Genomic DNA, 26,815 nt, shown 5'->3' on the forward strand with positions numbered 1-26,815 from the left:
ACTTTCCCAAGTGATAGCAAGAAATGATTCCGCTCCATTGTTGAACCTCACGGACTGAAAAGACTGCAATTTGCTGAATCCGAGGCCCATGCAAAAATGCTTGTCTCACCTTGTCCTTGACATTGAATTTTCTTCTGGGGAGGAGCTTTGTCTGGATGGGCCTTTGGCGGACTCTTTGTTTGCAGGGAGCCTGTGTCCTGACTGGGGTCAAAGCCTCTCACTTCCCTTGACTACAGAAAGAGTGTGTGTGGGTTTGTGGATGGTGGGTTGGGGGAGAGCACAGGATGATTGGGATGAATTCACAGGGTGATAGACAGGTGTCCCTGGTTAGGGAACACCCTTTTTGTCCAATCAGATTTTTGGCTAGCTTTGGAAGCTTGACTACATCAAGGGAACCGGGGTGGTGGTGGTGGTGGTGGTGGTGGTGGTGGTAGTGGTGGTTAAGGGGCCCCTCTCCTGCCTTCAGAGCTTGCATTCTAAGATGCAAAAGGGCTGACCTCAGGGGTTCCATCCCCAGCACCTCACCAGCCAGGCATGATGGCACTGCTCTGTAATTCTGGCACTTGGGAGGCAGAAGGAACAGAAGTTCAAGGTTACTGTGGGCTACATCATGAGTTGGAAGTCAGCATGGGATTCATGAGACCTTTAAAAAAAATTAAATCAGCGGCTGGAGACCTGGCTTAGCAACTAAGAGTACTTGCTGCTCTTGCAGAGGACCTGGGTTCAGGTCCCAGCAAGCAAGTGGGGGTTTCCAACCATCTGTCTATAACTCCATTTCCAGGAGATTCAATGTCCTCTTCTGACCTCTGCAGGCACCAGTCATACACATACTATACATACGCATATGCAGGCCAAACACTCATACACATAAAATAAATGTAAAAAAAAATTCTGACTCTTCCTGGCTTAATTGGTGCGGGCTTAATTTATGTGTATTAAAGCTGGTGTTTATTGAAGGGCAGTCAACAGATGGAAGATGGCTGTCTGAAGATTGTTTCATTGTGGTCTTGTGAGATCAAGCTGGATTTCCAGGTTCTGAATGGGGAATTCTTGTGTTGCAATCCAGTACTCATGTAGGACAAAGGGATCATTGAAAAGAGAGAAGTAGCCCACTGGCCAGGCCAAACAACCATAGTGTTATGTTAGCATTTCTTTATAAGGACTCAGGATCTTTAGTTGAGGCCGGGTCATGATTGGAAGAACTTTCCGTGTGAGTACTAAAGGAAGAGACTTAAAGCTTGATCAGGAAATAAGTACTGCTGGCCAGAGGAACAAGCTCTAGAGCTCCAGATCTCCTTCCCCCAAGTGGGGCATCATTCATCTCCTGCTGTTTCTGGAGACAGTTCACCCCAACACAGGAACTGGTTAATGGAGGTAGGCTGGCCATCATCTTTTATACTGTTCCATCTTACAGTTTTGCTCTGCATCTAAGGGTGATCCTCTTGATTTCTCAGAGAGAAATATAAGAATGGAGAGAGAGAGAGAGAGAGAGAGAGAGAGAGAGAGAGAGAGAGAGAGAGAGAGAGAGAGAGAGAGAGAGAAGAGAGAGAGAAGGAAATGTGAGCCAGAGTGAGGTTGCTGTTCTCTGTTTGACACTGGAGGACTGTGTAAAGAACCCTAATCTGCCTGTGGAGTCTTGCTTGGCATGGGAGGCCTTGGTCAGAAAACAGAGCCATTATATATATCCTAGTTATCTTGACACTGCCTGGATTCATGTGAGAGGAGAGCCTCCATTGAGGAATCGCCTAGATCAGATTGGCCTGTGGGCATGTCTATGGGTGACTGTCTTGACAGCTAGTGAATGTAGAAGGGCCTAGCCTACTGTGGGCAGCAGCTTTCCTTAGGCAAATGGTCCTGAAGAAAGCCAGCTAAGCATAGACTTTGAGTAAGCCAGCAAGCATATTCCTCCATGCTTCTTGCTTCCAGCCTCTTGCTCCAACTTCCCTCAGAGATGGATTTTTTTTTTTTTTTGGTTTTTTGAGACAGGGTTTCTCTGTGTAGCTTTGTGCCTTTTCCTGGAACTCACTTGGTAGCCCAGGCTGGCCTCGAACTCACAGAGATCCTCATGCCTCTGCCTCCCGAGTGCTGGGATTAAAGGCGTGCGCCACCACCGCCCGGCTCAGAGATGGATTTTGACCTAGAAGTGTAAGCTAAGTAGACCCTTTCCTTCTCTAAGTTGCTTTTTGGTTAGCAACAGAAAAAACAAAAACAACAACAACAAAACCTGAAAAACATCTGCTGGGCTGAAACAGTGTCTTCAGTGAGACACTAGGACCTTGGGGGCCTGAGTTTCCTTAACTATCTTTGTGATTATGCAAGGAAGGTTTTGTCGTACCCTTTCTATAAAGTCCTGGTGTGTGTGTGTGTGTGTGTGTGTGTGTGTGTGTGACGTAGAACTCTTGGTAGAGGGAGTGGGCAGATGGACCCTGATTTGGGTACAAGTGAGTTGGACAAATGCCTGTGTTTGGGAAGGTGTTGCAGACATTCATGCTATTGCTGGTGCTACACACATGTGACAGTTAATGCTGCCAACTTGACTGGCTCTAGAATCACCTTGAGGTCTGGGGCTAGGGAGGTACCATGATGCTTCTGGAATGCTCTTACCATAGAAGGTTCTGGATGCTTCTCGAATGCTCTCACCCATAGAAGGTTCTGGAGAGTCAAGCAGGAGTGTGCAGGCTCTGCCTTTGAGAAGTCCAGATCAGCGAGACAGACATGGAAAGCAGGAATTCCATGCCAATGGGCTTTGACCAGAGGGGAGGAAATGAATATCTCTTGTGTCAGTGTAAGGGGGCAGAGGGATGTCACTGACATGTACATGGATGAGGGACAGCATTATAATAGTCTGCTTTATGGCTTTCCCAGATTTCCAACCTTCCTAGAGAGCTATCCTGATTGCATTCTAGGCTTGACTATATAGTGTCTTTTGTGTTTAAAACAAATAGGTTAAGACCAGGCAGTGATGGTGCACACCTTTGATCCCAGCACTCGGGAAGCAGAGGCAGGTGGATCTCTGTGAGTTTGAGGCCAGCCTGGTCTACAGAGCGAGATCCAGGACAGGCACTAAAACTACACAGAGAAACCCTGTCTCGAAAAACAAAAAAAACAACCAACCAAACAAACAAAACACAATAGGTTAGATAGTCTCTTGCATAGATGTGGCCTGCTGAAATGTGGTTCTGCACTCTGCCCCTGGCTGCAGACCCCTGCTTCCCATTAAGTGGAACATCCCTACCATTACTTTCTGTCTTCGTGAACAAATTTCCCCCTCTAATTTCATGTAGTTCAGGCTGGCCTCGAACTTGCTATGCAGCGGAGGATGACTGACTTTCTGATCCTTCTCCCTTCACTTCCTGCTGCTGAGATTACAGGGGTGCTCCATCACATCCAGTTGAGGCAGCACTAGGTGGAGCCCAGGGTTTCATGCCTACCAGGCAAGCACTCTATCTGAATGTACTGCATCCTCCACCTGACACGATGCCTTTAAAAATGATGTTTTGCTTCAAGATTGATGAGCTGAGGTACAGTCACTGATCCCTGTACTAGAATTAGCTCTATCTGAAGATTTAGAGGACAAACTTCTGGCTTGCTTTAATAAATATTAGTTTATAAATTACGTAGATTGTGTGTGTCGCAGTGGGGGATGTACACATGAGTGCAGTACCTGCAGAGGCCAAAAGAGGGTTCCAGTCTCCCTAGGGCTAAAGGGAGCTGTGAAGGCACCTGATATGGATGCTAGGACGTGATCACAGAGCTTCTGCCCAGTCAGTATACACTCTTCATCACTGAGCCCTCTCTCTAGTTCAATTTTTGGCTTTCTTGATTTGAGATTTCTGTGGAAGGGGGAAGCATTAACTCCATAATATATGGGCTTTCTGTGTAGACATGTTGAGCAAAACCTATCTGAGAAACTAGAATGTGTTAGCAATCAGCTCATGTATTGCTTTTTTTTTTTTTTTTCCTTTAGCTAGATGCTTTCTGAATTTTGATTCATTTTTCACACTCTTGCTTTGGAGTCAAATAAACTTGGGATGGAATTCTGTCATCACTCACCTGGATGAGTTTTGAAAGTAGCTTCAGCTCATTCTCTGGCCCTTGTATGTTGACTGAGCAGTTCATTTTTCGAATTAAAAATGAAATAAGATACAAGCTCATTTAATCCCCAGTCTGAAATGTTCCTAAACCTAAAATTATTTGAATGCCGAAATCAGTGGCGCAAGTAGGAGATTCCACCCTGGCTTCATGTGACAGACTGTTCAAAACTTAGGCACAGCCAGGCGGTGGTGGCGCACACCTTTAATCCCAGCACTCGAGAAGCAGAGCCAGATGGATCTCTATGATTTCAAGGCCAGCCTGGGCTACAGAGTGAGATCCAGGACAGGCACCAAAACTACACAGAGAAACCCTGTCTCAAAAAACAACAAAACCCCAAAACAACAACAACAACAACAACAACAACAAACTTAGGCACAGCTAAAAATATGCTGTGTAAAATTACCTGTCTTGGTTCCTTTCCTGTAGCTGTGAAAAAACACCCAGACAAAAGCAGCTTCGGGGAGAAAAGGTTGATTGATCTCACAGTTCCAGGTTACAGTCCATCGTGGCAGGGAAGTCAAGAAAACCGAACATGCCTGGGGGGGGGGGTGGCGGCGGCGGCACACGCCTGTAATCCCAGTACTTGGGAGGCAGAGGCAGGCAGATCTCTGTGAGTTCGAGGCCAGTCTGGTCTCCAAAGCAAGTTCCAGGAAAGGCACAAAGCTACACAGAGAAACCCTGTCTCGAAAAAACCAAAAAAGAAAGAAAGAAAGAAAGAAAGAAAGAAAGAAAGAAAGAAAGAAAGAAAGAAAGAAAGAAAGAAAGAAAGAAAGAAAGAAAGAAAGAAAGAAAGAAAGAAAGAAAGAAAACCGAACTGGTCTTGATACATGCACCGTCAAGGGTAGAGAGCATTGAATTAATGTGTGCACGTCAGTGTTAATCTCACTTCCTCCACCTTCTTACAGTTCAGAATCCCCTGCTGAGGGAGTGTTGCCACCCACAGTGGGCAGGGCCTTCCCACCTCAATTCACAGGCTGGAGGTAACCCTGTACAAACATGCTCACCGGCCAGCCTGACTGGACAGTCCTTTGTGGAGACCTCTTTTCCAGATGATTCTATGGAGAAGGCACAGGTACTGGGAAGAACTCTGTGGCTGAGACTACATTGAAATACGCTACAGGGGGCTGGGAAGATGGCCCACCCAGGTCGTAAGGACCTGAGGTCAGTGATCCTCCTAATGCGCGTAAAAAGCCAGGCACGGTGGCATGCGCTTGGAATTCCAGCACGGAGGAGGCAGAAACAGGCTCCAGGACCAGCTTATTCTAGACTACTCAGCAAACTCCGGGCCTGAGAGAATGTGTGTCCAAAAAAAAAAAAATAGTGGATAGCTTATGAAGAATGACAGGAGAGGTTGTTCTCTAGCCTACACACACATGTACACATACATGTGCCTGAACACCTATACACAGAAACACACCTATTAACATACAAAGAGGTACTATTTTAACAGCACTCACTGTTCTTCCAGAGGACTCATGTTCAGTTCCCAGCATGCATAGCGGCAGCCCACAACCACCTCTAACCAACTCCAGTGGATCTAACTTCCTGTTCTGGCTTCCATGGGCACTTGCACACGTGTGGCATACACTCACATAGACACCCACCCATACATGCAAATACCCCCAAAAGTACCTCTCCAAAAGCAGTTTGTTGGTGGGCTGGCCAGAGCTGACATCCCACATTGCTGTCTACCTGTGCGTCCTCGGGTCACCCTCAGAAAGAGAGGGCCCCCATCTTACTCTGCTGTGGTTTTTCATCTTGAATGGCCTCTGAAAGTTCTGCTCCATGGCGGGTAAGAACTGTTTGTCTTCAGTTTCTAGGGGTTGGAAGTGGGCGCCGCTAGTGAGAAGCAAGTTCTTTTGCCATATCTCTGGGGTGTGACAGGAGAGAATTAGCAGTTTCCTGTACCCGGCCCGGCCCTCATTTGAAGAGCTTGTCTCTGTCCTTTCAGGAAAGCCTACAAAGCAAGATTCTACTTAAGAGCTTGAGGCAGGAAAGAATTGGATACCCACCATGCCAGGCTCACAGGGAGAAGCGCTAAGCAAGAACCCATTAGCACCGGATGGCAGGGCTCTCAGGGAGTGTTCCTTCTGTGAAAATGGGAAAAGACCGGGGAGACTTGGGGTGCAGCTCAGCGGTAGAGTGTGTTTGCATGGCATTCGGGAAGCCCTGGGTGCCATCCCCAGCACCAGCTGAGCAGGGGATCTAGGATATTCTTAGCACTTTTAAGGCCTAGTTGATAGAAGGCCACGGTATTTGTGGGGCTATGCCAGAACACTCAAGTTCCAGTGTAGTGTGCATTAGCGATAAGGTAGGTGTGTGTGTGCACGGTCATGTGCGTGAGTGGTGGAGCCTAGGTGTACATAGAAGCTTATATGTGCATTCCCAGGCATTAGTCCTTATGTTCTGCATATTTGAAACAGGTCTCTTGTTTGCTCCTGCATATCCTGGGCTAGCTGGCCTACATGATTCCAGGGGTTTTCCAATCTCTGCCTCCCAAACTCACCATGGGAACAACATGATGGCAGATGTGTGTTCCTGGACCTGGCTTTTTTATGTGTGTTCTGGGACCCAAACTCAGGTCCCGATACTTGTGCAGCAAGTGCTCTGTTGACGGAGCCATCCCCTCAGTCAAGTGCTTGTTTTCATTTTTAGTGTTCAAGTTGTCTCAAGTCCTCTGGCAAACGGAAACTCCACACGTCTTTCTCCGGATATGAATCTGAGCCTCTCCAACCCTTTCTGACCCTAACACATGTGCCCCTTGCTGATTGACAACCTGCCCACCCCATCCCCTTTGCCTGCCATGTGAGGATGGAGCCGGGCCCCTTGAGCGTTTTCCTATGCAGTGCTAAACTTGGTCAGTAGAAGGTGCAAGAGGTCCACTGCAGAGGGAAAGGCTTTTGCTTCCGGTCTCAAGGATGGAGAGGGTCTACAGGAGGGTCTCTTTGGTCCGGTGTCTCTCCCTTATGGTGTGTGGTAGCCAGCAGCTTTCCTTGGCAATCACTTCATTACCAGGGCTGCTAGGGTCAGAGTCTGGGTCCTGGCAGCCCTAACTAGCGACACTTGGCCAACCATACTCAGCAGGCCAGTTAAACAAGTAATGGTGAAAAGCAGGAAAGGGGCCATACTGGGGGGAAGGACAGAGAGGTCAGGTGACTTCTGCTAAGTGCGTCTTGTGGTCTTAACACAAAGTTTAGGTTCAAATGGAGGGCAAGAGTGTGCATACCTGAGTCACAGCAGCTCACAATGGCCTGTAACCTCAGCTTCAAAGGATCTGATACCCCTGTCTGGCCCCTGAGGGCACCTGCACTCACACACATGTATGCATGTGTAACATAGAAATGAATCTACAATAGATTGTTGGGCATGCACTTTTTCACTTAAAGGAAGCATAGTATAGCTTCCTTTTGGCATGCATGAGTTGCCAGAGTCTCTGCCCTTGAATCCGGGGTCATTGTTAAAGTGGAATAAAAGTTATTGGAACCTAGGCTCCGCTATATGAGCCTATTGATCTGATGGCCAAGGTGACCACAGAGTGACGAATGGGCAGGTAGCATATGCAGCGTGGATATAGGAGACGTAAATATGATTCACATGTGGAGTAGGAAGATTTTTATCACACTGTTTGGAATGACTTATAATTTATAACGGATTGTCTGTTTCTGGACATTTGCTTTTAATATGTTCAGACTGTGGTTGGTGGAGCGTAACAAACTATGGAAATGGAAAAAGTGATGGCTGATGGGACTACTGCGTGGTCTTGCATGATACTAAACCAAGGCATGAACACTGGTAGGATGTTGGTATTGGTGTTGCTGTTGAGGATCTGGCATACCCCAAAATTGTGCTGTGATGCTTGCTACTCTTGGTGGCTTGGACTGTTTCCTGAGCTCTCACGCTCGCGCTCTCTCTCTCTCTCTCTCTCTCTCTCTCTCTCTCTCTCTCTCTCTCTCTCTAGGCTAGAGGTCAGCATTGGTGTCTTGCTCTATCTCTCTCCATCCTACTATAACCTGGAGCTTGCTGGTTCCGCTAGACTGGCTGGCCTGTGAGTTCCAGAGATCCGCCTGCCTCTCCCTCCCCAGCAAGAGACTCACAGGCGTACACGACCATGCCCCATTTTTTCACATGCCCACCGAGGATTGAACTCAGGTCCCCATGCTTGGCACTTTACCTACCGAGCCACGCACTCCCACCCCCGGGGACACATTTTAATCTAAAAACATCTCAGACATCTTTGATGCTGTGGTGGTCATGATGGGAGTGAGAGATTCTGCTAGCCACTACTTGTTTATCCTTGTAGAGCGGATTATACCCCGGGGGCTTGCCAAGAATATATCTGAGCAGTGTAATTCTATCTTGTGACCCAGGGTCAGGCCATTCTTATGTAAAAAGTCCAAACTGCCACAACAGGTTTGATGCTGGAGCAGAGGACAGACATTTATTCTTTTTGAATCTGAGATTCAGTTCACTTGCAATGATGTCATGGTGAGCTGTTCTTCTGTACACATGTTGCTTTATCTCTGTTCCTCGTGTTGTGAAACTAAAGGACACAAGGCAGGCTTTGGTGTGGTTTTGGTCACAGTTCTTAAATACAGTGTCTTCCAGAGAATGACTTGCTTTCAGGGAATCACAGAGTGTCCATTTACTTTTGAAAAGTCAATATTGTGATAGGGATCCATCCATCTTCTAGGTACTGACCCAGGAAGTTCCTTGTGTGTGTGTGTGTGTGTGTGTGTGTGTGTGTGTGTGTGTACTGTATGCGTGTGTCCAGTGCACTTACCTAGCATACATTTGTGGAGCTCACAGCCAACAGTAGGCATTGATCCTTTTGCTGTCCACCATGTCTTTTGAGACAGGGTCTCTCCATGAACCCGGAGCTCACTGAGTCGGCTCAGCTGGCCAGGTAGAGAGTCCCAGGGATCTTCCCGTCTCCACCTCGTCATGGCTGCGAGTGTAGGTCTGCATCACCGTGTTCATCTTTTACTTGGGTGCTGGGGATCTGAACTCAGGTCTTTGTGCTTGAGCAGCAAACACTTGAACCATGCAGGCATCTCCCCAGCTTCAGGAAATAAATACTTTGAAGTAGCAATCACAGCTAATCCTGGAGTAGGGGTTAGCCACCCAGGGGTGCGTGACTTCTTCACCAGAGGCAATGAAGCAGATACATTCTGTACCAGTTGCTGTGACACTTCACGGACATTCGCCCGTGTCTTCTGTGCTTCACATAGGTGTGTGTCCATCCTTGGAGACAGGAACTGAGGGGCGCAAAGCAAGCTGCAGTCTGCTTCAGAATAAAATGAGGCCATCGAAGGCCGACTGTGGTTTTAGGTTAAACAGGAACTTGGGGCGGCCTCTGGAGCGCCTCTGAGGAGTCAAGAGACTTTTTCAGTCATACAGTTTTTGTGAAAGGCCCACTGCCCGAAGAAGCACTTTGCAAAAGATAGCTCCCTGTAGTAGTAGATGTTTTTTTTTTTTTTTTTTGTTTTGTTTTGTTTTGTTTTTTCCACATGTGGAAGTTTCTAGAACTTTCCAAAGGAGGCTGGGGCAGAGACTTGAATTTGGATTTGATTCCTAAATCTCCTTCTATCACACCAGCCTGCCTTTCCACTTACCCAGGGCATCTGGGCCTCCTGAATGATTTCAGAGCAAGCTTAAGAGGTTAATTTCAGTCACAGCTGAGGAGCTTCCCCTGGAGATGTGTCTCCGAGTGGAGAAGTTCAGACCATGTGTGTTGTGGGTGTCTTGCTGGGTTTTAACCTCACCGGAGCAGGAAGAGCACTGTGGTCCAGTGAGAGCAAGGGGGGGGGGGGGCGGCAGGGGTGGAGGCCATGCTGGGTGACTGACTCTCATCATCCAAGTTTCTGAAGCAGGAAGCTGTTAGTTGGGGGCTGAGAAGCAGGTTCTGGGTGACAGGTTAGGCTCTTCTGAGGGTCTCAGCAGCCATGCCTCTAGTTTTGCAAGATAACACGAGAAGATGTGGGGTGTGTGTGTGGGGTGTTTAGGCCAGAGTGTTAATACTGGGCATCATTCCTCAGGATGTCACACACACACACACACACACACACACACACACACACACACACACACACACACACACACACACACACTCTCCCCCACCACCTTTAAATATTGGCTCCATTATTTTTTTGCCTGAAACTCACCAAAGAGGCTTATCTGGCCAGTGAGCTCCAGGGATTCCACTTTCCACTGCCTCTGTCTATTTGCCCTGGAATTTTGAACATGTGTCAGAGCTCTGGCTTTCTTTCCTCCTTCCTTCCTTCCTTCCTTCCTTCCTTCCTTCCTTCCTTCCTTCCTTCCTTCCTTCCTTCCTTCCTTCCTTCCTCTCTCTCTTTCTCTCTTTCTTTCTTTCTCTTTCTCTCTCTCTCTCCTCCCTCCCTTCCTTCCTCCCTCCCTCCCTCCCTCCCTCCTTCCATCCATCCATGTGAGTTCTGTTGATTGAACTCAGTTTCTTGTTCTCGAAAGGCAGGCACTTCACTGCCTGGGCCGTTTCCCCAGCCCAGCAGATGTCTTTAGTCACTGACGAGAGGACAAGGACTTTTCTCAATAAATATTAATAGTACCAATTCACAGAAGGACTTGTAGCTCTTACATAGGACTCTAGATCCTAAAGGAACTATGTGTGAAGCTGGAAGGCAGTGAGTGTGTGAGGAATTGGAAGATTCTGGTGTTGACCCGGGTGACAGCCGCGAGACAGGAAGAAGGTTCTCTCTGCCTTCGAGGGAGATGACCAGAGTCCTACTAGTGCCAACATTTTAAAACACAGAAATTTAACCCAAACTGTGTTTTTCTGATGTAGTGTAGTGGTGGTGGGTGAACGTGAGTGTGTGTGTGTGTGTGTGTGTGTGTCTGTGTGTGTGTGTGTGTATGTGTCTGTGTGTGTGTGTGTAACCACAGGATGGTCTTCATGTTTTTCTCAATTTTATTTTTTGAGACAGGGTTTCTCACTGAGCCCAGTGCTCACAGGTTTGGCCAGACAAGTTAACCAGCGAGCTTCAGGGTCCTTCTGTCTCTGAGGCCGCAGCTTCTGATGTGGCTCTTGAGGATCCGAACTCAGGTCCTTGTGTTTGTGTGGCGAGCACTCTCTCTACCAGTGGAGCCGCTTCTTCAGCCCTGAGTTTTCTGGTATTTTCTGGAAAGTTCAGGAAGTCTGGCCATCCCAGGTTGTCTTTACTCTTAGCTATTCACTAACCAGACACAGGTTAGTGAATGAGAGCACGTGGTGGGAGAGGGTCTAAGAAGGAAGAGAAGGAGGCTGTGTCAAACAAGGGACAATGTGATCTGTCTAGAAGGGAGCCTCTTGTCAGCTAAGGTGGGTATCTTAATAGCTCCCAATCTTAGATTCTCTTGTTATGATCAAGGCCGCCTTGCTTACCTTGCTCCAGATCAGTGTTTCTCAACCTGTGGACCATGACCCCTTTGGGGGGTCAAATGACCCTTTCACAGGGGTCACCTAAGACCATGAGAAAACACAGATATTTGCATTATGATTCATAACAGTAGGGCGTTACAGTTACGAAGTAGCAATGGAAATAATTTTATGGTTAGGAGTCACTACAACATGAGGAACTGTATTAAAGGGTCGCAGCATTAGGAAGGTTGAGAACCACTGCTCTAGACTAAGAGGTTGGTAAACTTGGAAAGGAATGAGAGCTATTATTGGATCTACAACATCACCCAAGGTGACCCGACGCACACTTAGAGCCATAAAACCAGTATCTCGACTCGTCGTCGTCGTGTGCCAGTTTTGAATGAGAGAGCCGCCCAGGAAGAAATGAATTGAGATAGCAGCTAATCTGACCTGATTGATGGAGGGTGTCACAAAAGAAGTTCAATGCTAATTGAACTCATAGACCAAATCAGGCCATGCTTCTAAAGCAAACACCCAAATGGCCTATTCATGGCACGTGTGCTAAGGTATTAATAAACTCCTCTCAGATCCTACTATGCCGGCAGAGACATGTAAATCATTCTAGTAATGATTATGGCCATTTTCCCCCCTGCATGGGGGATTATTAAAGTTGTTTGAATTGGGTTATAAGTCTAGTGGTCTTAAGGGTGAGTGACACAGATTTATTTGATTTGAAGGAAGGGAGGAAAAGGAGAGAGAAGAGTTGAAATTAACTTTGGTGGTTTTCTGTTGGTACTATGACTTCATCCACCTGTAATTGCCTCTTTATAAATCAACCATGTCTTTGCTGCCTGCTGCCTGGCTCCCCCCTGCCAGGATCCCATTCTAGGCTATACATATCATCATCCTGGATTGTTAGAAATTCCAAGTAGCTAGCAAATAAAAACCTAATGTTCTCAATGGGAAGTCGAGAAAAAAAGTGGCCAAGTCACCATCCGTTTCTGCTGTATACAAAGGGATGGTTCGAGGCGTTAATTATTTCTTTTTCTCATCACTATAACCAGAACTGCTGACGAGAAGAAACTTGGAATAGGTTTATTTACCCTTACATTCTGGGAGGGATACAGTTTATCCTAATGGGAAGGCGCCTCAGCCAGAATAAGGTGTTTGGTCACATTGTAACCACAGAGTGTGCGCAGAAAGTAGGGTGGGGTTATAAAACCTCAAGGCTTAAGTCCAGTGATAGATTTCCTCCAGAGAAATTCTTCCTCCCTTCTACAGCCTTCCTAAATAGCACCACTAGCTTTCCAAACACTGAGCCTAGATATACGAGGCAGGGGTGGGTCCCTTCCTGGGATGTGTAACATTCAGAGCAGTGGTCATGTCTGAGTGTTCTTACCCAGGGATGTTTTTTTGGGGTACCCTGAGTTTGCTTTCTGAATGGCAGTGAGGTAGCTTTTAACATTTTTATTGTTTACCATATTGTTTCTTTGCATTTCTTTATTTTATTTTGATGTGTGTGTGTGTGTATGTGTGTGTATGTGTGTGTATGCGTGTGCACGCTTGTGTGTGCACATGATTGTGTGTGTACTCCATAGGACAACTTGCAGGAGTCACTTCTCTCCTGCTGTGTGGATCTCCGGGATCAAGCTCCGGTTGTCAGGCTCGGTAGCAAGTGCCTTTAACCACTGAGGCATCCCACTAGCTCTTTTTATTCGATGGTTTGTTCATTAAGACAGGGTGTAGTTCAGGTTAGCCTGGAACTTCCTTTTGTAGCCTGAATATGGCCTTGAGCTGCTGATCATCCAGCCTTTGCCTCCACATTCTGGGAGTCTAGGTGTGTACCACCAAACCCAGTTTCTGTGATGCCCTGGACTGAATGCAGGACCTTGTGGATGCCTGGCAAGTGCTCTTAATTAACAACAGAGCTTTACACACAGCCCCTATCACTTCTGTTTTTTAAGGACATTAAATACAATATATATTTACATATATGGTCACCCATCACCCTCTGTGCAGGAAGAGCCAAAGAGCTAGACAGCACATGATATTCAGACGTGGACTAGGCACTAAGAGCCCAGGAGGTTTCTGAAGGTTGTGTGTTGTATGCTAATGAAAACCATTTCTATTCTTAATGGCCTGGTGGTTAAAGGCAGGATGCTGCATCAGGGAAACGGGTCAAAGTAGAAATGATGGAGGGCTCTGCCAGTTTCTCTTGAGATTATCCTCCATTTAGCAAACAGTTACATTATCACGTGGACACACACACACACACACACACATGCGCGCGCGTGCACACACACACACATTATAGCATTTTTAAAGAAACCATATTTAGAAAGAGAACGTGTGATTATCTGATCGTTTTGCCCCTTCATTTATCAGAATCAAAAGCTTCACACTTGCAGTGAGTTACTTATACAGAAGTGTTTCAAACAGCAGAGTGGGGCCCACCTGTCTGCTCCTGGCATTTGGAATCAAAACAAACAAACAAACAACAACAACAACAAAAATTAAAACACACAAAAGAGAGTTGGCTGTGTGAATTAATCTTACCCTCCCTTCTGGGTTCTGAACTAAAGGTAGTGGAAGCATCTAGATGAAGATTAAAATACAATACGGAGTTAGTTTGATAGTTTCATTGGTAACATGCAAAGGAGCCTTAAATCTTGCTTAAAAAGCCAGGCACTGTAGCAAGTGCCTTTCGTTCCAGTGCTGGTGAGGAGAAGGGGAGAAACAGGCGGATCCCTGGGACTTTCTGGCCGGTCTCTCCTGCATGTTGAGTTCGAGGCCAATGAGAAACTTGTCTAACTAAATAAAATAAACAAATGTCTATGTGCCTGAGGAGTGACAGCCAAGGTTGGCCACGAGCCTTCCACACGTTCTTGCAGACACATGCTCACACCCCCATGGACACACATACACCCTCAAAGTACACGATAATGTATAATAATCCCAGGTCAGTCTTCAGCATCAAATAAATAAATATGAAAACACACCACGGTTTTGCTGTTATAGACCAGAATTGGAAGATGTGACTTGGGTGTGGACTCCTGACCTTAGCTGACCTAAGGGATGCCTAGGCAGTCACAGATAGGCTGGCACTGAGGTACAGACACCCTTGCTCACTTCCAACAAGAGAACTGCAAAGGAGTATCTGTCTAGCAGTCTTCCTGCTCTGAGATAAAGTCCTTCCCTAGAAGCCTCCTAACAAGGCAAGAGACTGGTCATTCTCCTTCCTTCCTGGGAAATTGATTATATGTCCTGCATGACAATAAGTCCGGTAGAGCCTTCCTTTTATAAACCACTTGATTTGTTTTGAAATCCAGGTACGTGAAACCCAAACATTGGGCAGTTTCTTGCATAGTTTCGACTTTAGGACCAGTAATCAGAGTCTGGCTTCAAATCTGCCTTTGGTCTCCACACTGAATGCATTTTAATGAGCACATATTCTTGGAGCTGACTTTGTGGACAGAGCTTACCTTTCCTTACACAGTTAAATACTGGATGTTGTGCATTAAATGAACAAATTGACTTGCCATTAATCACTTGGAACATTAGCAGATAGGCTGTCAAGGTGAATGAAGCAGGGCTAGGGAGACTGCTCTGTTAGTCAAGTGTTTGGTACCCAAGCATGAAGGCCTGAATTCAGATCCTTAGCATCTGTATAAAAAACCAGGCAGCCTGTAACTCCAGTGCTGGGAAGGCCAGAGACAGGAGAATCCTTGGGGCTTGCCCTCCACTCTGTATAGGAGAATCAGCAAGCTCAAGGTTCAGCGAGCGATCCTGTCTCCAAAATGAAGGGGGAAAGCCATTGAAGATGGCATCTGGTTCACCTCGCGCCTCTACACTCATGTGTGCATGTACATCCACCATACATGACACATCTACAACCAACATGTGCAAAAGAATGGGTGAGCTTCACAAGCTTTAACGTGTTGTATTTATTACGATTTTAATCCCCTGTCCTATGTGACTAGAAACTAAGAGAAACGTAATCACGTTGCTGGGGGATGTTGATGTGTAGTCACTTGTATGTGGAAAGGAGTGAGTGAATTACTGAGGCAGAAGCTCATCTGTCACAAGGGGTCAGGTGAAGCTGTATGGAAGAATTCATGCATTGTGAATCCCTGGTGGCTCTCTCCAGTACAGTTGCCTCCAGCAAAATTTTGAAAGGGTATTAGTGGTCATGAAGGTGCGTTCATGGGCCTTGGAAAATACAGATATTCAAGCATTTTCAGAAGCTTCAAGTGTTGGTGGACATCCTCTTCTGCAATATTTAGGCACCTGGCAATTGTGCTCGCTGAAGGCTTGATGGCTGTTCTACTTTAGAAATCAACTGTGCAAGTATTTGTGGTTACCAGTCAGTTCTAAAGAGAGTACTTCCGAGGTTATAAAACACCACCACGAGCTCGAAGCTCCCTCTCCACCATGGCTAGTATTGACATGTGTAAAGAACACATGAGGCGTATTGAACCTGGGGGTTATTCATATTATCAGAATTAAGAGTTGGGAGATTTATATCCAGGTTATATCTTGGGCCAAAATTCGTGTGTGTGTGTGTGTGTGTGTGTGTGTGTGTGTGTGTGTGTGTGTGTGTATGCATGCAAGTGGAGGTTAAGCACTGACCTCAGTTGTCTTCTCAGTTATCCGCCACCTTCTCCAAGTCCTCACTACTATACCTGGCTTTTACTGTAGGTACGAGGAATCAAACTTGGTCCAATAAGCAAGCACTTATTGACTGAGCAATCTCCAGGGCCCCCAACTTCTGCTTCTCTAAGGAGATAACCAGCCAGTCTGGATAATGGGATAATCTGGAGACAGATTATCCCATAAGCCAGTAGGCATACCCTTCCAGGGAGCAGAGAAACTGCCTCTTAAAATATTGAAATAGGTCCCATTTTCTATCTCATTAGATAGGATCAATAGGGATGATAAAAGGAACATTTAATAATTCTCATTATTCTGCCTGTATATTAGAATCTCCTAGGGAGATTCTATTTGAAATGCCTCAGTTTGGGCCACACCCCAGATGAACTGAATCAGTGTCTTTGGCATATTTGAACCCTCTACCTTTTAGAAAGCAGCCAGGTGAGTCTTTAAGAGGGGTAGGGGTTGACGGGCAGGCTGTGTGTACTCGAGCTAATTCATCGTTTGTGTGTCCCGAGGGCTTGGGATGCCAGCTAGGCTGACCCAAGACTGCAGTATTGTCTGGGAGACTTGACCTTGACTTTATGAATTACAGAACAAGTGAACTTAGCAACTGGTGTACGACTGCTTGGTTCTTCTCCAAAGACGACAATTCATCCCTGGGGTGTCGGAGGCCCGAGACTGCTGGCACTGTGTGCGGCATGTGGATGACTGTGTCCTCCTTCAGAGATGGTGAAGCCATTCTGAGGTCTAAGTGTGATAACCCTCTGATGGCCATGTCAGGGGCATGTGTGTGTGTGTGTGTGCTCATGCGTGCGTGCGTGCGTGTGTGTGTGTGTGTGTGTGTGTGTGTGTGTGCATGCACATATTTTCTCTCACATCAGCTAGATTTTTAACCTGGTGATCTTAATCTAGTCTAGTTTTTTGGATGGAGGGCTATCCTTTTTCTACAGACAGAACACTCTTGGTGTGGGCCAGCACCTAGCCTGGCTTCTCTCTGGATAAGGCAGGAGGGTCCTCCTGTAGGATGCCTGGTCATTGAACAATCATTCATTAATGGCTTTTCCCTTGATACTATTGCTTCCTATAGTTAAGATGATTGTAATTCTTTTTATGATGGCTTTCTTTACTCTGGAGACATTTGGGCTTTGACGTTTGTGTGCATTTTCCCTCCCTCCCTCCCTCCCTCCCTTCCTTCGTGGTGTTTTGAGACAGGGTTTCTCTGTGTAACAGTCCAAGCTGTCACAGAGCTCACTCTGTAGACCAGGCTGGCCTCGAACTCACAGAGCTCTTCTTGCCTCTCCCTCCGGGAGTGCTGAGATTAAAGGCGTGCACCACCAGGCCCAAACTGTAAACTTACTTAAAACATTTTTTTTGCCCTCCCCCTCCCCCATTTGCTTTTGTAGCTTGGTTGCGTGTTAGGTTCTTGGGTGTAAACTTTGTAGGTGATGAGGTCTCCTGCTGTGTCAGAAGTTTGGGAAATGTTTGCAGAATTCTTCTTCGGGTTGCTGTGGTTTCACACCGTGGGTGGGAAGCTCTGTCGAGTGTGAGTAATTTATGGTTCTTGTGAGTGGGACTCACAGAACACGGGGCAGTCATAGCTGACAAGGTCGTCACAGCTTCCTGCCCACCCTTGTCCTCTCTCTCCTGTCCACTTCCCGGCAAGATGTGGACCCAGGAGGCCACGTCGGAGAGATGGGATGTTCACTCCAAAGCTTCCTTTCTCTGTTCCTCCCCTCTGTACGTGGAGACCCACCATGCGAACGACTAGGCAGAGGAGACAGGAAGGTGTGTTCAGGATCTTTGAAAACATTGTATTTGATTTTTAAGTTACATTTATTTATTTGTGTTTTGGGGTGTATGTGACAGTCAGAGGAGAACTTGCTGGAGTTGGTTCTCTTATTGTACTCTATGAGTCCTGGCAACCAAATTCAGGTTATCAGCCTTGGAGACAAGCACCTTTACCCACTGGGCCATCTGACTAGCCCCGAAAGCCTACATTAAACTAAATCTGAAGCATTTGTGGACTGTCTGGAACCTTTGAGAAATCCTTTGGAGTACGGGTGTGAAAGCCAGTAGTTTGGTTCTCTAGGCTCATCCCTAGTCATGCCACTTTTAAAGTGCTTTGGTTCTAGAATGTTCTGCATTTTTGCTATAGGCAGAACAAAGCTATGAATCAAAGATTCCCAAGTGTTTTCTACGTTTAGGGCCTTATCACCGTCTCTGCTGACGTCTCCCTGTGGCCACCCTCGTGTGACAGTGATAACTCACAGAGTCCGTAGATGGCTCCCTCGCTTCTCTGTTCTGTTCCTATGTTTTATATATGCTGTGTGTGTGTGTGTGTGTGTGTGTGTGTGTGTGTGTGTGTGTATTTGGAAGCCAGAGGTCAGCCTTTGATGTTGTTCCTTAGGTTCCGCCCCCCTTATTTACTGTAAACTGTTATTATTACTGTGTGTGTGTGTGCGCGCACACACACACACACACACACACACACACACACACACACGCTCGCACGCACTACCCAGCACACACGTGGAGGTCAGAGGGTAACTTTGTAGAGTCGGATCTCTCCTTCCACCTTTTCCTGAGTTCTGGGGATCACGTTCAGGTTGACACGCTCGCAAAGCAAGCAGCTTTACTGCTTGGCCATCTGTCTCCCTGGCTTCCTCATTTTTTCGTGATGGCATCTCTCACTTGCCCTGAGCTCAGCAATTTGGCTAGGCTGGCTAGGGAGTGAGCCCCAGGGGTCCATATACCTCTACTTTTCTGTGCCAGAATCAACACTTCTGGCTTTTTACTGTGGGTTCTGGAGCTCGAACTTAGGTCCTCATGCATGCAAAGCCATCTGAGCCATCCCCCCAGCCCCAGGATTCTTTACCTTTTGGGACCTCACAGAGCCTGGAGGAAAGTCGAAGCCAGACTGTGTTGCTGACTATTAGGTAAATTCCTCGGGATTGCCCTTTGTATCCAGGGGGGATGGATTCTGTTATTCTGGGGCCGGGGAGGATTTGTGCAGGAGGTGAGGTTGAGTCAAGACACTGGAGGTGTGGGTGTGGGTTGCAAAGCGAACAGAGGCAAGCACAGATGGTTTGGGAAATCCTGAAAGTTACTGGAGAGAGTGAAGGTAAAGCCGGGTCTCTTAGCCAAGGTTAAAGATAGATAGGAACTGATTCAGTACACGGTTTGGACAGAGTATGAAACCGGCCGAGTTAGAGCAGGTAGTCACATGCAAATTGTACCATGTTGTCTCTGGGACTGGTGGGGCTCTGGGTTGGCGCTGGCTTTACTGCTGGATGATGAGCCTCTCTAGCTTTATCCATCCTCTCTAGGGCCAGGGACGGATGAAGGACACTGGAGAGTTGTTTGAAGGACCTGCTGGATCAGTGTAGTTCTACTGCTGTGGGTTGGGCTGTTTTCTGAACACTCCTCACCTGAGTGGCATCCGTCGGGTAAGGTGTGCCCAGGAGCTACCCAGAGCAAAGCCTATGAGGTTGCTACTGAAGCGTAAGAGTGGCTGTGTCTGGGGAACTGGAGGCCAGTGGCTCCGTGAGCGTTCTGCCGCTAGCCTGTGGTCAGCCTTTGTAATGATACAGTGTGGTCTTTCTGGATGGTGGAGGGCGGAAGGAGGTTGCTGCAGACCCGAGAGGCCTGTTTGCTAAACAGAATCCCAATCCCCACCTTCAACTTTTGAGGGGCTTTCTTTCTCATTGCCCCTTTGAGAGATGATTCACACACGCTACCATTCTCTCAACATTGTATCAGTGTTTTCACAGTTATTTATCTGCAGGAGTTACTTCCTATGGCTAATCCCTCCCAAGAAGTACCATCGGAGGTAAAGGTTGGCTCACAGGTTAAGAAGGGATCCCAGTCTGGCTTGGGAGGGAAGGCGGGGTGCCAGGAATTCGAGGTGGCTGGTCACTTTGTTTCTGCAAAATTTGAGAGACATTTGAGAGCAGAGGGGGAACCAATCCAGACTCTGAAACCTCAAGGCCCACCTCCAGTGACCCACCTTCTCCCGCAAGGCTCCACCCCCTAAAGGTTTGACAACCTTTCAGACAGCACCACCAGCTGAGGACCGCGTGTTCAAACACATGAGGGGGGGGAGGGGGGAGGCATTTTTTATTAGGACACATCGACCTCATCACAACCTATTTTAGATATGGTAGGTCCTCCCAAGGAACCCTGCATACTTAAGATACCACTTCCAGCCATTCCTGCACCGTTGTCCACTCACTCAGCCCTAAACAGCTACTAGCGTGTTCCTGCCTCTGCCTACTTTAGAAGTTTTGTGTAAATGGGACCGTGTCAGAGACTTGCTTAGGCTCACAAGGTTCGGGTCCCCAAAGAGGCTGTGTGGAGTTGGTCGGGAGAGAAAGAGGAGACAGACATGATCTGAGGGTAGGTCAGGATGGCTGCCAGCAACCTTTAATTGAGAAAGGATTGCACCTTTTATACTGTATAGTTGCTTATAGGATTCAACAGATGAAAAGGGGGCATGTGAGCTGGTGTGTGGCTTGGATCTGAGGTTGGGAATCTAACATTGACTTTGACAGCAGGCACCAGTTATGTTAATAAAAGAGCAGCAAGTCCCTCTTGCCAGAGATAAGAAGGACGGCTCTAGCAAGAAGGAACTTCCCTCAAGCCCCCGAAGGAATGGAGACCCTTATCCAAATGCCTGACCTTGGGAAAGGACTTCTAGGGACCAGACACTATATTACAATTTAAGGGCAATTTTCATTCCTCAAGGGGACAGGCACTGAGCTGTTCCCTAATTGTGTTCCTTTGTGTCTTAGTCTTACTGTAGGGGCCTGTTCCCTTCATAGGCTCCCAAAACGGAAGGTCCTGGTGTCTTACTCTTTTCCCGTTATACCATACCATTCTGATTTCTCTGTACAACTGACCTCTTGCCCTTAATCAAGCCTCAGGCTCTGGATCTGAATTGTGGGCATTTCATCCTTGGGACCAAGTGTGTCTAGTAAATGTGTGTGTGTCTAACTTTCCTGTTCTTGGAGGGCACAATGGAATTCCTGGTTCCATAGTAGCAGGGATTTTTTTTTTTCAAAGAATTACTTTGTTTAGACAGGCTACCATTATACATATTTTTATCCTTTACCAAAGCCTGCACAAAATCTCCCAAAGGGAAGGACATTAATATTGAGAATCATTAAAAATGAAAGTACAAAGGTGCTGGAGAAGTGTGGTCAGCAATGTTGAAATGCTGGAACTCTGTCAAGCAGCAATGGTTGCCATGTGGTCCACGCCAGGACCATATAATATATGGTTTCTAGCAACCTTTTCTTTCTCACTTAGCAGACCATTCTTGGGTCACACATGTAGCATCATTGATTTCTCCCTTATCTGTCTAAATGCTATGGTTGGACTATTCCTGTTTGGCTTGCCAGTTGATCAGGTCATTTGTGTTGTTTTCATTTTGGTCTGTTGTAAAGGATGTAGCTGTGAACATTTGTGTACAAGATTTTCTTCTTCATGGTTTTTTTGAGATAGGGTCTCTGTTATGAATTATGCATGGGGGGACCCCGAGGGTATCCCATGCATGCAGGGAAACATGCTGGGCAGATGCAGTGGCGGGCTGGGCATATGCACGTCATGCCGGCCAATAATTCGCAACCCAGATGCTGCATCTACATGGAGAGTTTATTATAATAGAGAGATGAAGAGAAAGATAGGAAAGAGAGACAGAAGAGAGAGGTTAAGGGTGCACATCTCATGGGAGGGAAAAATAGAAGTGAGAGGAAGGGGAGGAGTGTTTCCTTAGAATGAGGCTTTTACATCAGGAGGCAGGGTGGCATCAAAGGGTGGCATTTCAAGGGGCTGATCAGAATGTTAACAGTCCCACTATGTAGCCCTGGCAGGCCTGGAACTGGCTTTGTAGTCCATGCTGATCTGAGAGGCCCAGAAAGAGACCCGTCTTCCTCCTGAGTGTTAGAATGTGTGCACTCACCACCTATGGTACAAATGTTTACCCTGAAGACAGGATTTCTCTGTGTAACGGCCCTGACTGTCCCGAACTTGCTTTGTAGACCAGGCTGGCCTCAACTCACAGAGATCAGCCTGCCTCTGGCTCATGATTAAAGGCATACACCACCACCGCCCTGCTGTTTTGTTTTTAAATGTGTGGGGACATCATGTTTTCATTTTTCTATCTGGAATTCGTGAGCAGAGAATGCCCGCGACTCCCTGTGTAGGCATTTGAGGAGCTGCTGGGCTGTTTTCCACAGGGTGCACCATTTTCCTTCCCTGTAGCCATAATGCCCGCGCCACCACCACCCGTTCACCATGTCCGAGTGAGGAGCTGTGGATCGAAAAAACTGAGACAAAGACAGCCAGTCATTTGCCACAGCAGAATGCCCAATGCCATTTATTGAAAGAGGGAAGGTTTACAGCACAATGGGAGGACCCCAGAGGGCGGAAGTTCGGTACTGATGTTTACAATCTTGCATCTAAGCTGTTAATGCCCAATATGCAGGATACACAAACAAGGAACTTCCCTTAAGCATTCAGGAGGGTGGAACCTGGCAGGGAATTAGCATAGGGAGGACATCTGGTCAAGGTAGGCAAGCAGGCAAACAGTTTACTCAAATATGGGGAGCCAGGGTCCTACACTTCCCTATTCACAGTCTGCAGGTTCTACACCGACATTTATTACCCTCTGTATTTTCTATTGCTGTCCTAATGGGTGCAAAGTGGCATCTTATTGCTTCTGTGGTTTATATTTCCCTTTTCCCCAATGATTAAAGACATTGAATGTACTGATGTGATTTTCTTTTGTTATTAGAACTGACATGTGACCTTGCCAAAGATTTTACTGTCTTGAGTGGGAAGGGGAGGGAAGGGGAGGGGAGGGGAGGGGAGGGGAGGGGAGGGGAGGGGAGGGAAGGAAGGAAGGAAGGAAGGAAGGAAGGAAGGAAGGAAGGAAGGAAGGAAGGAAGGAAGGAAGGAAGGGAAGGGAAATGGGTGATACTAGCCTTTAAGGTGACTGTTTTCTTTTGTTTTCCTTTTCTTGTGTGTATATGCAGACTGTGCATATTTATGTGTCTGTAGGTGCACATGCACACACATGTAGAGACCTGGAGTCAGGCTCTGGTATTGTCTCTCTGGAGCCAACCAAGCATCATTTTAGACACAGGGTCTCTCACTTGCCAAGTAGGCTAAGTCTCAGGGATCTGACAGTTTCATTGGCACTGGGATTCAAAGCTCACCACCATGCCCAGCTTTTGACGTGGGTTTTGGTATATAGAACTCAGGTCTTCATGACTGCAAGGCAAGTACCATTCTTAACTGAGCTATCTCCCTATTGCTGTAAACAGACCTGCTGCAAACGTTCTTAGCTTGAATGCCTGCTTTCTGATCACCGTTAGTCTGAGTTTTCTCCATTGTGTATCTGTTATTGCTGATCATCAAGTCCTTTCATGGGACCAACATTCAGTAAGGATGTTGTCCTAAAGCCTGTCAGTATCCTCCCATTTCTCTGAGATATGTGCGTATCTTCTCAATGAGACTTCTGAAGCCATAACTTCTGTCTTCCTAATGGGAATCACGGAGGTGAATTCTAAGGTGATTCTCTGTGTGTGCTGATAGTTTCTGTTATTTCACAATCTGCCATTCCTGGAAATTCTATAGTTGCTTATGATGAGCCCCTCATGGGCTCTGGACTCCAAATGTGTACCTCTCTGAGTGTTTTGATTCTTTCCTGTTGCTGTGATACAATTCAATGAATAAAGCTTGGCTCACAGTCCGTCATGGTGGAGATATCAAAGTGGCAGAAGTCTAATGCAGCTGGCTGCATCACATCCACAATCAGGAATAGAAAGCAATGAATACTCGCTCATTTTCTCCATTTTATACAGATCAGGATCCCAGGGAATGCTTTCACCCACAATTAGATGAATCTCCCCACATTGATCAATCAAGACAATCCTTCACAGGTATGGCCAGAGGCCCACCTTCCAGGTGAATCTATATCCCATCAAGTTAAGAGTGAAAATAAACCTCTCACTGAGCTGGAATAATTTCACTTAAGCTGGCTTAGCCATCATTTAACCCTAGAATGTACCATCTGGGTAGTGTTGTAGAATATTATTTTAAGGTGTGTTACTTTTGTTTATGTTGCATTTGTTTAACTCTGTGAAGCTGTGTTACTGTGCCTGTGTAAAACACCTGATGGTCTCATAAAGAACTGAACGGTTAATAGCGAGGCAGGAGAGAGAAATAGGCAGGGCTGGTGGGCAGAGAGAATAAACAGAAGGAGAAATCTGGGAGGAGAGATCTAGAAGCAAGAGAAGGAGGAGGACATCAGGGGCCAGGCAGCCAGATACACAACCAGCAATGGAGTAAGAAAGAAAGGTAGACAGAAATAGAGAAAGGGAAAAGCCCAGAGGCAAAAGACAGACGGATTAAAAAAGGCTGGTAAGAAACAAGCCAAGCTAAGGCCGGGCATTCATAAGTAAGAATGAGCCTCCATGTGTATTTATTTGGGAGCTGGGTGGTGGGTCCCCCAAAGAGCTGAAAGAGCCCAGAGAGTAAAAAACAACCAGCTACATTTTAGCATCCAACATGGGGCCATAGAAAGCTGAAAACACGGTTGTTCTGACCTTTCCAAGGCAAAGGGTTAGAAACCTCTGGCCTTCTACGAAAGGCCTGGTCTTTGGTCTAGTCCTTGCTCTGGTCCTTGCTGTGACTTTAACCCTGTTCCAGCCCCCATCAACCTCATCATTATGGTTAACTGAGGAAGTGAAGTGGGACTTCCTGTCTGAAAGTTTCTAGTTAATCTTGTCAGCAGTTCAAGATCTGTCCTAGAAGAGTCAAAGAAAATCACCAGAAGGTCCCCTTTTGGGTATGGTACCCTGCTAACATGGCCTGGGAAAGTCCCCTCAGATCTGAGGTGAATAATGAGTGTGGATTATCTAGAAGGAAGTACTGCTTCCTGTACTGGGGGGATGGCGTTCAAAGTATTAGCCCTCTGAGGGTGGGAGCTCCATCTTGCTCACATTCAGATCCCAGGGCTGGGAGCAGCAGGTACTCAGTGTGTACCTGCAAACCACAAAGAGAAGGAAGGAGGGGGGTGCCATTCCACTGGCCACTACTTGGAAGTGCCAGTGTCCCCCAAGACAAGGACATGTGGCTTTCAGGTACTTTGTTGTTCCCCTGTGGTCGTTGTCTGCCTATTTGTCTTTCATAATTCCTCTTTCCCTCCCCCTTCCTTCCTTCCTTCCTTCCTTCCTTCCTTCCTTCCTTCCTTCCTTCCTTCCTTCCTTCCTTCCTTCCTTCCTTCCTTCCTTCCTTCCTTCCTTCCTTGTTGAGGGAGAATCTCATGTAATCCAGGCTAGCCTGGAACTCCTTATGTAACCAAGGATAACCCGAATTCCTGATCCTCCTACCTCTCTCTAAATGCTGTGCTGGGGATTGAAGCTGGACTTTACTTACACACGATAGAAAGCATTATACTAGCAGAGCGAAAGCCCCAGGGCGGATCAGTGTCCTTCTCTGAGCAGGTGCATGTAGGTAGCCCTTGACTTGTGATCATGTGACCTGAACACTTGCACTCCCGAGTGGTGTGAGAAGCTATGTATGTACTCATTGTGTTTTCAGTGTTGTGTTCAATAGATTACTTGAGATACATCCTTCATTACAGACTAGGTTTATGTTAGGTGATTGTGCTCAACTGTAGGTAATACAAACGTTCAGAGTTTGATTTGAAAAGACTAAGCTAAACTGCAATGCTTGACTGGTTTAAAGTGTATTAAATACAATTTCCACTTAATGATAGTTTCAGCTACTGAGAGATTTATTAGGACATATCTCAGTGGAAGTAGGAGAGTCTGGATATTTGTCCAAAGGGTTCCTTAAACAAGACATGGACTCCACTGTGTCAGCTTTCTATCATTGTGACAAAATGTTTGACGCCGTGACTCTGGCTAAAGAGCACCTACCTGTGCATACCTACCCATCAGCCTGTCTGCAGCCTCTCCTCAGGCCCTCCTTGCTCAGAAACCCCAGTAGAGAGCCCTGTCTGTGCTGTTATCAGAGGGGAGACTGAACACCTTCACATCGAAACTCTGCCCTTGAACTTTTCGTTTTGCCTCGTGACGGCAGTGAAAGTGAGAACCGCAGAGAAGCTGCCAGCCAGCCGGGTGTCTTTGGGCTTCCTGTGCAGCAGGCACGCGATCCTGTGATGTGCAGCTTTTGCCCCAGATAGCTGGGACCAGGGGCTGGGGTGAAGCTCGCTGATGGAACCAGTGCTTAGCATGCGCTCGGGCTTTGGTCTCTGGCACCTCCAACATAAAGCCAGAACACAAAGACACCTGCTGTGCCTCTGGCGTCTTTCTCTGCCAGTGCTTGGGAGTGGCACCTGGCAGAGTCATTTACCCTGGAACACTGATAGTGAAATCCAGCCGTGCTTAAATAACAAGGACCATCTCCCCTTTCCTCCTTAGCCCTCTCTGAGGATGCATCCACTTTCTTGAACACCCCTCAAGCTCTATGCACAAACTTTGCTGCGAGCACGCATGTAATTGACTTTCTAGGCTCAAGTTACACATGCACCAAGTACGGAGTGGTCACAGGACTCTGCGCGCCCCCTCCCCCCCCATGGGTTTTTGCTGACGTCTGGTGACACATCCTTCCATCTCCTCTGTACCTTGCAAAACAAGCTTCCTGTTTTGAACTAGGTCTAGAAGGGGA

General features: G+C 46.9%; 1 protein-coding gene across 9 annotated transcripts in view; it reads left to right on the plus strand.

Annotated features, from left to right (window-relative positions):
* The window catches only part of Mgat5 (alpha-1,6-mannosylglycoprotein 6-beta-N-acetylglucosaminyltransferase), a 292,499-nt gene that overhangs the window by 69,006 nt on the left and 196,678 nt on the right, over positions 1 to 26,815 (plus strand). The gene's annotated exons all lie outside the window — the stretch shown is intronic.

The sequence above is a fragment of the Peromyscus maniculatus genome, chromosome 11 (assembly GCF_049852395.1).
Source record: "Peromyscus maniculatus bairdii isolate BWxNUB_F1_BW_parent chromosome 11, HU_Pman_BW_mat_3.1, whole genome shotgun sequence".
Taxonomy (NCBI): Eukaryota; Metazoa; Chordata; class Mammalia; order Rodentia; family Cricetidae; genus Peromyscus; species Peromyscus maniculatus.